The sequence below is a fragment of the Plectropomus leopardus genome, chromosome 13 (genome assembly GCF_008729295.1).
Source record: "Plectropomus leopardus isolate mb chromosome 13, YSFRI_Pleo_2.0, whole genome shotgun sequence".
Lineage (NCBI taxonomy): Eukaryota > Metazoa > Chordata > Actinopteri > Perciformes > Serranidae > Plectropomus > Plectropomus leopardus.
Window position 1 is genome coordinate 14,007,166 of NC_056475.1, and position 12,009 is coordinate 14,019,174.

The 12,009-nt window shown below is 37.6% G+C and overlaps 1 protein-coding gene across 2 annotated transcripts in view; it reads left to right on the plus strand.

The window, feature by feature from the left end:
* Positions 1-1,904: 1,904 nt before the first annotated feature.
* The window catches only part of jakmip2 (janus kinase and microtubule interacting protein 2), a 31,433-nt gene continuing 21,328 nt past the window's right edge, over positions 1,905-12,009 (plus strand). For both annotated transcript variants that reach the window (XM_042498925.1, XM_042498926.1), the window contains exon 1: positions 1,905-1,991. The gene's annotated coding sequence lies outside the window, so the exon portion shown is untranslated. The remainder of the gene's footprint in view (positions 1,992-12,009) is intronic.

The following is a 12,009-nucleotide window of genomic DNA, read 5'->3' on the forward strand; positions in this document are numbered from 1 at the left end:
GCCCACGTGAGACTTTGAGCCTCCTTGTCAAAACCTTCCCCACTGTGTACTGACACACGGACCGCAGAGGGAGTGTGGAGACTTGTCGGTGATTGTTGTGTGCAGAGTGTCAGCAGCTGCTCTGTCAGTCCGGTGACTGAGGATGGTTTTGCCTCAGACACTACGTTGGAGATACGTAGATGTGCATTGGGGGTGTATGTAGTGAGTGCAAGAGGCGGTATACATCATCAGCAGTCTGGAGCAGACGAGGTCACGTCTGATGTGTTTCAGTTCAGCGTAATGAAAATGCAATGAGAATCAATTTGCAAGAGCGTAGCCTATCATCCCAATATTATATAGAAGTGTATTATTATTTCATAAAATTTTTTCTTTCTTTTTCTTTTTTTAAGCCACTGAAAAATCCGATGATCAACTGACCGTTAGGTGGCACTACCTCTCACTCAGTTTGTCCTGCATCATTCACACAGATCACTGTAACACATGAAGGACACATCAAAAATTAATTTTTTCCATAATGACTTTTTAAACAAGTTTTACAGCCCTTGTAGTTATGTTGCAATACCAGTCCTCTGCCCAGTGTTAACACATTTGCTTTAACTTAAGTTGAATAATGGCAAAGCATTTTGAGCTAGGTTTTGAGTTTAAGTCTAATAATTCAAAGAGTAAACGCAACAAATGGTCTGCACCATATAGTATGCACATACACCCATAGACTTTATAACATACATTAACAATGTTCCCTGTCCATTTGGACGGAAACAATATAGACAGTGGGGCGTTAATTGCCAATATATTTCAAACGCCCCTTGCCCCTGTTGTTGATGAGTTTAATACTCAAGTTATAAAAATAGCAGCATTTGAAAGTTTTAAGATGGTATTATAATTATCATATTACAAGGCAAAAATGAGAATCATTCTTTTAATGGGCCCTGGTAATGGAACCAATCGGATCCACTCTTGAAGAGTCCACGTCAGTTAATAATTTATTGATAAATCTTCACTGGGATATAGCGATAGACATAATGTATAAAGATAGGCTTTTATTTTGGACAGGCAATCCCATACAAACATGAAGAACTTCCTGCCACAAAAGCTTGTTTGTGCACATTCTGGCGGCTGATGAGACTACTCTTCATTTTTAATGGCTTTTCATGCTTTGGGGTTGTAAAATGTCCTCTTTGCAAATGTTATTTTGGATGTTCACAAGAGAAACTTGTATCAAATTGTGTGCAGATTTAAACAGAAACAGGTTTCTGTTTTAGTGTCAAGGGAACAATAATACGCTGGAATTAACTGTCTGAATTATATTGTGGGGTTTTTGGAAAGGAAAAAAAAAATCGATATAACAGGTGATTCCAAACTTTACTTAAGTAAAAGTACTAACACCACACGATGAAAATACTCTGTTACAAGTAAAAGTCCTGCATTCAAAATTTTATTTACGTGAAAGCAAGAATCAGAGAAGTCAGAAAAGTATAATTAAAGTATTAAAAGTAATGTAACCAATGCAGAAAAATCTTAATCACAAATAAACAAACAAAACACGCCAAAAATTAAGATTATTAGGGGAAGAAACACCTAATAAAGGATCGTTTTGAAAAATAATATGAAAAAAAGTCAACAACATTACAACGTTGCAAGGCCACTTTCTTGAATGTATTCGACACGTTTCGATTTTAACATTCACGGAAACGTTATATGAACAGTTGCAGGAGCGTTATGGACAAGGATGGTTATGGACGCTGTGCTGGTGGTACTGCGGCGGCTTTGGATCCGGCCGAGCTGGAAACCAGTGAGCTCATTCTGGCTGCATGGAGAGGAGGGCGGGGCTCCCAGCATCATCACCACCGGCCATCACTGCTTCATTGTACGAGCTGCTGCTGATGCTGAGAACCGTAGTGATCGGAGCGATTTTCTTTTCTCCAGAAAAATGTCATGGACACGGCTTCACGCAGATTAGGACTCCGCACACGATGACAATCGATTACGAGGTATGGTAAGAGAAGCGTTTTCTAAACAGCACCGTTGTTTGTTTTAACATCGTCTGAACTGGGAGTTACTGGGACTAGCGGGCCTGTTGGTTTGAGTCAGGATGATCATCTCAGTAGCGGCGATTAGACCGGACTCGCTTTCATTTAACTGGAACAAAAATGCAAAAGTGCAGCATTTAGATAAAACCATTGTGCAAAATTGCGTGAAAAGGGCAAACGTATCTTTTGATTTGAGCGTGTAGCTTCGGCTCAGCCTGCATGTCGGAAGTGGGAGAGCTCGGCCTACACTAGCAGGCACTTGGAAGATGACGAGGAGCTTGTGTGGGGATTTTCATCGGGCCATTTTACACACGACGGATGCTCACGCTGCATCGAGCATCATCTGTGTGTATTTCCGCGGTGTATTTCTGCAGGTTGGCTTTTGGTGGCCGTACTTCTTGTGCATCAAAGCTCCCAGCTGTTGTGATTGTGCCTCAGGTACACGGACAGATGCGCATTAGCTTCTATATATAATTACGCACGTATGGTTTGCAGAATGTGCATTTTTCTGCTTGACAGGTCATCACACATTGATGGCCATGTCTTAAAAGGATGCTGCAGTGATGCTGTAACAGGATGTTAGTCCACAGTGGGGCTGGTAGGGCCTCCAGACTGAGGCAGTGGGTCTGCAGCCTGCAGCTGCCTCAGGGTGTCACACTGGCCTGATTTTAATACACATCACCCCTGCTGGGGAGGCGTTTGTCACACTATTGTTTTAGGGTCAGCAGCACAGATGCAGGCTGGTGACTGGCCACAAGTTAATAGTTTATAGATTGACTTGCAAGAGAGAGGCCGTTCAATGCCACATATCGATAGAGCAAAATGAAGGAAAAGGTTAAAAATAAAATGACCAGAATAAAGTTAGGTAAGTCACATTAAAGGGATCAGAATGTGAGCTCAAATGTCGCAACAGTGGACCAGATACAGGCAGGTATATGCATAGATTTCAGGCAGGACGCATGGGACATGTCCTTGTCAATATTTAGGACCCCCCCTCCCCAGAGAACTTTTAACACATTTACACCATGAATTGATTCAGAAAAGACACAAATTGCTGCATTAAAATTCACCTGAATGCAGGAATTGCGTAACATATACACCCCAATACCATCTGTTTCTTTTGTGTCTTCCCCAATGTCGAAAAATTGCTACAGCACAGTATCACAATATTTTGGCATTATTATAAAAAAGAGCATTTTTGCAAATACAAATTTTGGTAGCTTACTGGAAAAATAAAATCAATTGCTTTTCAAATTTTGATGCAATAAAAATGACTGAAGTGAGATGAACAGATAGAAGAATTAATCTTACAAGATAAACACAGATGTTGACAAAGTTTTTACTTAATTTGTTGTTGACAAAAAGTAATAAATCACAGTATATAGCATTAGATGTTATCACAATACCTAGCATATCACAAAACATATAAAATCATGATAATATTATATCGAGGGGTCTCTGGTAATTCACACCCCTATCAGAAAGTACTGTATGTGTCAATGTTGTTTCTCCGCATTTGGTTGGAGCTGTCATATTAATTTCACTCTATACGTATTTGTCACAATTTAACCAGATTTTGCAATATGACATTTATCTCAGTAATCCTCAGAGCCGGATAAGCAGAGGTGACTGTAAAACTAATTTATGTATTGACCTGCCATCAAGTCTTGTTGCATTACTGTATATTTTCGTATAATTTTACATGCATATTCCCATCCATGTGTTACTTCTCAGCTGCCATCAATGGACTTTTTATTTTTCAGCATTAGTTCAGCAGAGCTCTGTTTATGCACTTGGTTGGTATTTTGACCTCAGGCAGATGGGTTAGAAATCTTTTTTTTTTTTTTTAAATTTTTTCTTATTTGTTGAAGCAGTCAGATGTAATCCAAAGACGGGCCGGACTGTGCTGTTTGACTCGCTGATGTGATGACACTTTGAACTTATGTCTCAACCACCAGACCCCAGACTCATTAAACCAGAGTTGCTCATTGACATTGCTGCCATCAGTGTACCTTTTGCTAACTCAACTGCTTAAACACAAACAATCTCAACCAGAACATCTCAGCAGATCTGTTCAGTCACAGTGATAAAATGTTTGGTTACAACTATCACATTGAATTTTCATTCTATTTAATATTTGAGAACTTTGTTGCACTTAACAGCTGCTGTGTGAAATTAAATTACGAGCAAACCATGTACCAGATGTGAATTTAGTTTTTCCTGCATCTCTCCCAGCATTAGTAGAGCTCTTTTCATACACTGTGTTGTTATTTTGACTTTAGTCAGATGGATTAGAAGTCATTTTTGGCTCAAACTAAGAAGCAGACAAACATAATCCAAAAACGAGCAGGAAAGGGCTGCTTGACTCCAGCCGACGCGATGACACTGTGACCCAACTTACATCACAACCACCAGACCCCAGACTGATTAAACTTAAGTTGCTCATCAACGTTTGGGCAGTGCTGGCATCAGATTGACTAATTTTTGCCGACTTGACTTGCATAACTAGGATTAGTGCAAAGCAAAATAGCCCAGAAATGTAAGATTTATTTACTGGAAGAAGACAACCACAGCCAAATGAAAGATGAAATGCCTGTTGATTGACTGACAAATGCAAATGAAATCACCAGAGAGATCTGTCTGGTAGGGAAATTTTGGATTTCTGCTCCACATGTGAGGTGACATTTGCAGACAGAGCACACTCTGTATTAATATGATCATCTGTAAAAGAAAGTCAAAGGACGGTGTTTTTATAGAGGTTATTGAGTATTAACTCTGAGATTGTAACAGTAATTTAATAAAGGCCTCTATATTTATGTAAATCTTTTTACATGTAAATTTATACAATGTGATTCAACTGTAAAAAAAAAAAAAAAAAGGCATCAGATATGATATAAATGCATCATGTGGAGTCCTCTGCAAATATAGTAGGATTTATGATCTTTACGTAATTTCTCAGTTTTTATGTAATAAATCAAATGCATCAATCATAACCAGATTACATATTAAGAGATGCTTTGGCGTTAGTAATATCCAGCTTTTTACTAAAAGTATTCTCCAGTCATTTTTGTTGATGTCCAAATTACTTTAAATGTATGATATATGCTCTTTAGTAAATATTATCTCATGATTGAGCATTCTTGATCTTGTCAACTATAAAAATGGAGGACGCACATTGGCTCAAGGTTTACCAGCAAGCTGTTTATTTTCATCCTGCTGATCAATACTGCTTCCCTACAGAGCTACTTACGTCTTGTCAGGCTGGTATCCTCACCACAGTACTAGAGGGCTTAATGAAACACCAGATATGATCCCCAAAAGCAACCAAAGCTTATCTTATTCATTAATACTACCTTTAACCCAAGGCAAAGTATGGCTGGCTTTTACAGTAGTGTGACTGGGTAGTGGATGACAGATGGTAGGTCCTGATATAGAAAAAAAAAGTTGGCTCTAGGTTGAAAGATTTATTTTGGAGAAAAACAACAGAATAGCCTGTTGTGTATGAGCGGAAACGAAGATGCCCTCACATGTCTGATCTTATGCGCTCCCAAATTAATATGAAATGGTCATTTCTGAATGTCAGTAGCTTATATCGACGTTGACTGCAGCAGAACATAGTATGTGGCTCTTTGATTTATCGTATGATATATGACACTGAATGGGAGTGAATAAACCAGATTGGGCATCACTGATATGATATTACTAAATGCAGCATTTGCATGCAGCTCAAATTGTGATGAAAAAAGTTAAGCCAAGTTTGTTTATAGAACACAAATTAAAAAACAGCAATCACTGATAAAAATGCTTTACAAAGAAACTGAATAAAACACTGAAATATCAGAGAAAACACAGACATGGCCAATAAAGGAGGGAGAGGTTAGACTTGTTATTTCTTTTGTCAATAAGTCAAAGTAAAAGTAAAAATTCCATGGAGCACTGTTTTGCAAAAGTTAATTAACCTTGAATAAATAGGCTTGACACCTACATGTTTTAACTTACAGTCAGGAGATATTAAAACAAGTTGCAGCTCACACATATACCAAAATAGTTTTCAAGTTATTTGGTTTTGACTTATTGACAAAAGAAATAACATGCCCAACCTCTACCTCCTTTTTTTGGTCTTTTTTCTCCTTGAATGCAAAGAGCGCCTCTTTCTTGAAGCCTACACATGTGAAGTAGCACTCAAAAAAAAAAAAAAAAATGCCACAGGTATGATCAAAATGAAAACACAGTCAAAGATATGAGTAAATGAATAAAAGCATAGAATTTCTTGATAAAATCATAACACAAACAGCACTGCAGAAACAAAAAAAGAATATACTAACAAATAAATCCATAATGAGATCATGCTTGTCTATAACGTCATAATTAAGAGGATAAGGTCTCACTGTACATGGCTTTTACAGTGAGACCTTCGAGGCCCGTCAGACTAAAGCCGACAGGCTGCAGTAAGGCATGCATTTCTATGAGTATTGCTCTGATACGCTCTGTCTGGAAAATCCAGCGCCAACACCCAGAACTGATGGAGTCAAAAGTGGGTCATGGTGCCAGTGTGCTTCATGTGAAAGAGAATTACCATCCAACTCTGCAGCCTCTTGTGCTTTTTTAGCATATTTTAATTAATTGTTTGGATTAGATCAAATTCGCTGTATGGTTCAGTCTCACTGCTCTAATCACCCTCCTTTCCAGCAGCAGTAGGAACTGTAGCTGTTGTGATGATCAGTTAGCCTGTCAGCCTCTCTTGGAGCTCTTCTGTCCTGGTTTGCCGCGGCAGTTGTTTCCAGTGATAAAGAAGCCACCTGCCCAGCACCAAGTGGCAGACAGCCAAAGTTAGCGACTAGTTAGTGAACATTTAGTGTAGAAAAGCCAGATATTTACTCCAGGAGTTGGTTAAGACCAAAACAGGACTGAAAGGCGAGTGATTATTGGACTTGAACTGCATCGGTTTGGTGTACAGCAGTAAAACAACTCCAAATGAACGCTTATGTTGCTACAGGTCTGATGGATGTGCGAGTAGGCAACGGTTTGCAAACACATTTGCGTAGTTTTATAATATGTCTAACAGAGATTTCATATGTAAACGTTGTGTAAAGAATGTTTTCCCAGTGACCAAAGAAAAACAGAACAATGAATGCTGCTTTAAATAATCACCATACACACTAGAGCTGTGCGATATGACGAAATATATCGTCTGATGATACAAAAACGTCTGTCGTTTCATATTATGCTACATCGTTTCGTTTACATCATCTGATAATGCCTCTTGCTTTGATTTATTTAATTATAACAATACTTTGTTTAACTTTATATTTTTCTTTATTTAACATTATAACAGTATTTTATTAAACTGTATTTAACAGTAGTTTATGTAATTTTATTTCATGTCAGTAGGTACTTTATTTGTAACTGTAGTCCATTTAATAATTTTGTATTTTAGTCATTTAAAGGAGTTTAGAAGAGATTTCAAAATATAGAGATATGTATCATGTATTGCGGTGTAGCTTTAAAATATTCTGATCAGCTATTTTGGAAGGTAAAGAGGAGCAAATATTCAAATAAAGTGTACACTTAAACTGATAGTGATTATTTAGATGGTTAAAATATGATTTGCTGCAGCCGCATCCACAGCAGTACATGGCCAAGCTTCTGTGCTGATGCTGTCAGACTGTACTTTGTTTATCAGAGGAGGGGGGGTGGCTAGGGTGTGACTTTTTTATTTAAAATAAATAGAAAAAACTACCTTTTGGAGTTGATTGTCCCTTTACGTAAACCAAAATTTAAAAAAAAAGTCCGTCTTCAGTCCTATTTAAAAAAAAAAAAAAAAGTCTTACCCGTTTTGCAGCACTCCTTCCCTACTCTTAAGTGATGAACAGTCCCTATCCGTAAACACCGAGGGAGGACGGCACAGCAACGAGGAACACGTGCAGAACACGTAGTCCAGTTACAGTCCGACTAAGGTTATCACATGACGAAATAGCTCGACTTCCAATCACATTATCAGGGAGTGTTTGACAGATTTCGAGAATTTCGGTTTAGTCTGATTTCAGTCAGACTAACATGTTTACGTGCGTTTTAAAAGTCCAGTTTTAGTCAGACTGACACAGTAATTCAACTTTTTTTAACAGCATGTAAACGCACTGACTGTGACCTTTTCACTAGTTCCTAGAAGAGTACTTTAACCAGCTTTCCCAAGATCCACTTCTTTAAACCCTTCCTGGCATGAAGGTTGCAATTTCATCAGCTCGTGTTTGTCCCTAAGATTTCCTCAGAGTCTGTATAAATCGGTCTTCGGTTTGGTCAAATGATGCCATTTCTTGTCGGAGAGGTTACCTCACATTGTAGCTGTTTGGTGTCCTTGTGTGTTCTGACATCTGCCAGGAGTGTTGTGAGTAATTTCACTGTTATTGTCTCTTATTTATTAATTTATGTATTTTTACAGTTTAAGATGAAGGGGACGGTGCACATTAAAAAAATGTGCTTGGCTAATTTTTAACTGTTGTCCATGGGCAGGTGTGAAGACAGCGAAAAAGACATAGAGTACATGAAAACAGGAACAACAGTACTGTACAAAGGACATAGCACACCTCATGAGAACAACAAATATGCACATATGCACACTTCAGATTTTAAATAAGTTACAGAGTTTGGTCACACATTAATTGTCTTTTTGCTGCAATTTTAGCATATTTTTTGAAGGAATGATTTGTGACACAGTCCAGATATTGTTGTTATGCTTGCTGTAGGCTCATTTGCTAAATGGCTTGCAATCATTAGGCTGTTTCTTAACTTTGGAGAAAGATCAGGTCTACTAACAAACTGTTGTCAGTTTGCAAGTCTTATGTAAACCATTGTATCTGTGAGATGAAGATCACAGAGTACTCTCTTGAAGTGTGACTCAAACTGCTGAGGTGGATGAGGCTCAGTTTGAAGGCTGTTAAATATTACCTGAATGTAACAAACAAGTTACTTTAAATCCTTTCTTTAAACAAGAGATATCAAGGTCAAGGTAAGGGAGCAGGTCTCAGTATGAATATTGCTTGCATGTACCTGAGAGGCAAAGAAAATAACCTTTATTCTAACCCTAAAACCCATTAAATATCCACAGAGCAGGGTGATAAACAATGAAGATAATACATTTAAAAATAGAAATGAAAGTCAAAAGGTGAGACAGTTGAGGCAAAATCCGGTGCATGGCCCAGTGTTGGCTATGATGCCTGTCTGAGGCTGTTATGTTCATTTGACTAGCCAGCGGATTATTTCTCAGCACAGTCTGAAAATGGAATATGACAGTAATCAGATTGACATGGGCTCACAGCAAATTCATATCCAGTGTACCCCTTCAGAGCAGTACCTGGCTGCTGTGGATGGTTTGTAGGTTAATACAGTATTAGCGGCGATGGCGAGCTGTGGTTGGCTTCGCATGATGGTGCTGCTGTGTTCAGCTGGACCAAGATGGTTGTAAACGAATCATCAGTGAATCATCACTTAAAAAAAAACGCTATGGGAACTAGTTTTTGTACATATTGATGTCAAGCTTGACCAGCCAAAATGAACATGAAAATACAACCTTAACAACAAAATATGATACACCTTAAACAATTATTATTAACAATTAGTTTCTATTATTGACTAATCTGCTGATTATTTTCTAAACTGATTAAATGTTTACAAAATCTAGTAAAACAGTGAATTATTTTGTTTGACCAACAGTCCAAAATGCAAAGATTTTCATTTTAAAATTATATATAACTGCAAGGATCGGTTCATTTTTTATGGTTAATTGATGATACAAACTTTTAAAAAAATTAGGATTACTTTTTTATTTATTTTTTTTCTCTGTAGCTCTAAAATATATTGTACCACTTTTAATAAGTTACCTTTTACAAGTGTTTGCTTTATCATAGTAAATAAACAGTTATGTAAAGTTTTTTAGAGCCTCCATTGATAAGAAGAATGTTTGGGTTGCAAGGTCCTTTCGACTGATTGCATCTAGTACATACCCCCCACCTCCACCCCAAATAGGCCTGAATCTCAACCAAATCTTTAAACAACTTGTTGAGCAGTTGCAAATTGATTTTCAACATTTATTAAAGTATTTTTACAAAATAGACAGGAGAAACACCAGCCAAAGTGATTTTTCACAGCCTGGCAATCTAAATGTTTTAACTATAAAGCTAAATAAGCCAGTAGTTACATTTTGATGCCTTACATCAGAAAGTGTTGGTATATTTTTAATTATTTGTAAAAACTAATCCTGTGTATTTTTAGAATAAAATATTGTGTAGTGCATGTATAAAGAATAGATAAAATTGGAAAATCTAGAGCAAGTTTTAAACTAGATTATACCACTACACCAGCACAAGTCAGTTGATTTGAACAGTCAGTATAATAACTATCCAGTATGAGGGAAAATCAGCAGCAGTAGTGGTATGAAATGTGTATGTCAGGTTGAAGGAGCTCAGATCTTGCCTCAGTGCATCATGTGCTATGAATAACTCACTAAAGAGGGAGCTATGGAGTAAACCTCCCCTTTACTGCAAGGACGAGGAATCTGCTGCTGTAGCTTTGTGTGTTAAAATATTAAACCAACTCTGCATGTGCAGGCTGTCAGGTTAGAAACGAGTGCTGAGTAATGATGATACATAAGTAAAGCAAAGGAAGGAATGGGCTTTAAGTACAGGACCACAGACAGCTTGGACGTAACATGGGGCTTTTTGAGCCATGGCAGTTTGATATTTATAAAAATTTACTCAAACTGATAAAAATGATTTAAAAAGTGGTTATGTCATCACAATATAAAGTCTATGAGTGGGCCGCATACCACGGAAGTAAATCAGAAAGCTAGAAAACTTTTTTGCATTTGTGCCAGGCAAGCAACCGTCTTTGGTCACTATAAAACATCTGTGCTCTCACCTCATTGAGACTTTGCCCTAATCTTGTGGGAATCTATGTGAGATGGATAGTTCCAAGATGACAGTCTCTGCAAGGAGGTTAAAAAGACAAAATGTCAGAGCGCGAGCGCCATAATGCACCATATCACCGAGGTATAAAAATCTGGTTTGCACTTTTCAAAAAGCTCAATTAATGGGGCGCTGTCATAGAACGTGGAAATGACTAATTGATTTCACTTTGGCGTCCGCAATCAAAAGCACCTATTTGGACACCATCCCTTTATTTGTAGCAGCATCTGCTGTAACCGCCCAACATCGCAGCAACAGTTACATTGTGCATGTGTCATAGGCTATAGCTCCCATGTGGTCAGAGAGAGCGTCTCAGCCTTCATTTAACAGCCGTAGAAAGCTAGGGCCGTTTAGGCACTTAGATTTGTTTTGTCTGGTTTGATAGTGTTTGGTTTGTCTTTCTTCATGCAACATGTTTTTTAGGTTAGTGATGACACATCAACCCAAAAGCTGTACATCACTAGTTTGCTGAGGTTCAGTTATCCTTAAAACATTTAAATGTGAACTTATATTGTTACTGTGTGGATCTCCCTTCTTTAAACATGAGCCAATATTGTGTTCAAACATAGAAGTAACTATGAAAAACAAAAAAAACATTTTTTTATATAGATGCACCACTATGTTGGTATCTCTTATCCTTTGATGCAATGTAAATCCACTCTTGCATTAGGAGAAGAATAAGATTGACGTGTGGGAGTCAGTTGGTCTAATGCAGAGGAACTGTGTCAGTAATGATTTTTCAGAGGGTGAGTCAAAGTAATTTATCAGCTGAGTCTTAGTACATTTTGTCCGAATATATAATCCTATATTATTTAATCATTTTATCGTATAAGATGCTCCACTGAGTTTGATCTTGAGTGGCCTTATGTTGCATATTACTGACTGGATGTAGCTTATTTAAAGTGTGAGACAGTTGTATTTGTGTCTTTAGTTTGTGTTTATATTTTGTAACAGTGCTCTCAATGAAACTTTTACCTGATTAAATAAAGGATGTATAAGTATTTGTAATGAATTAAGGG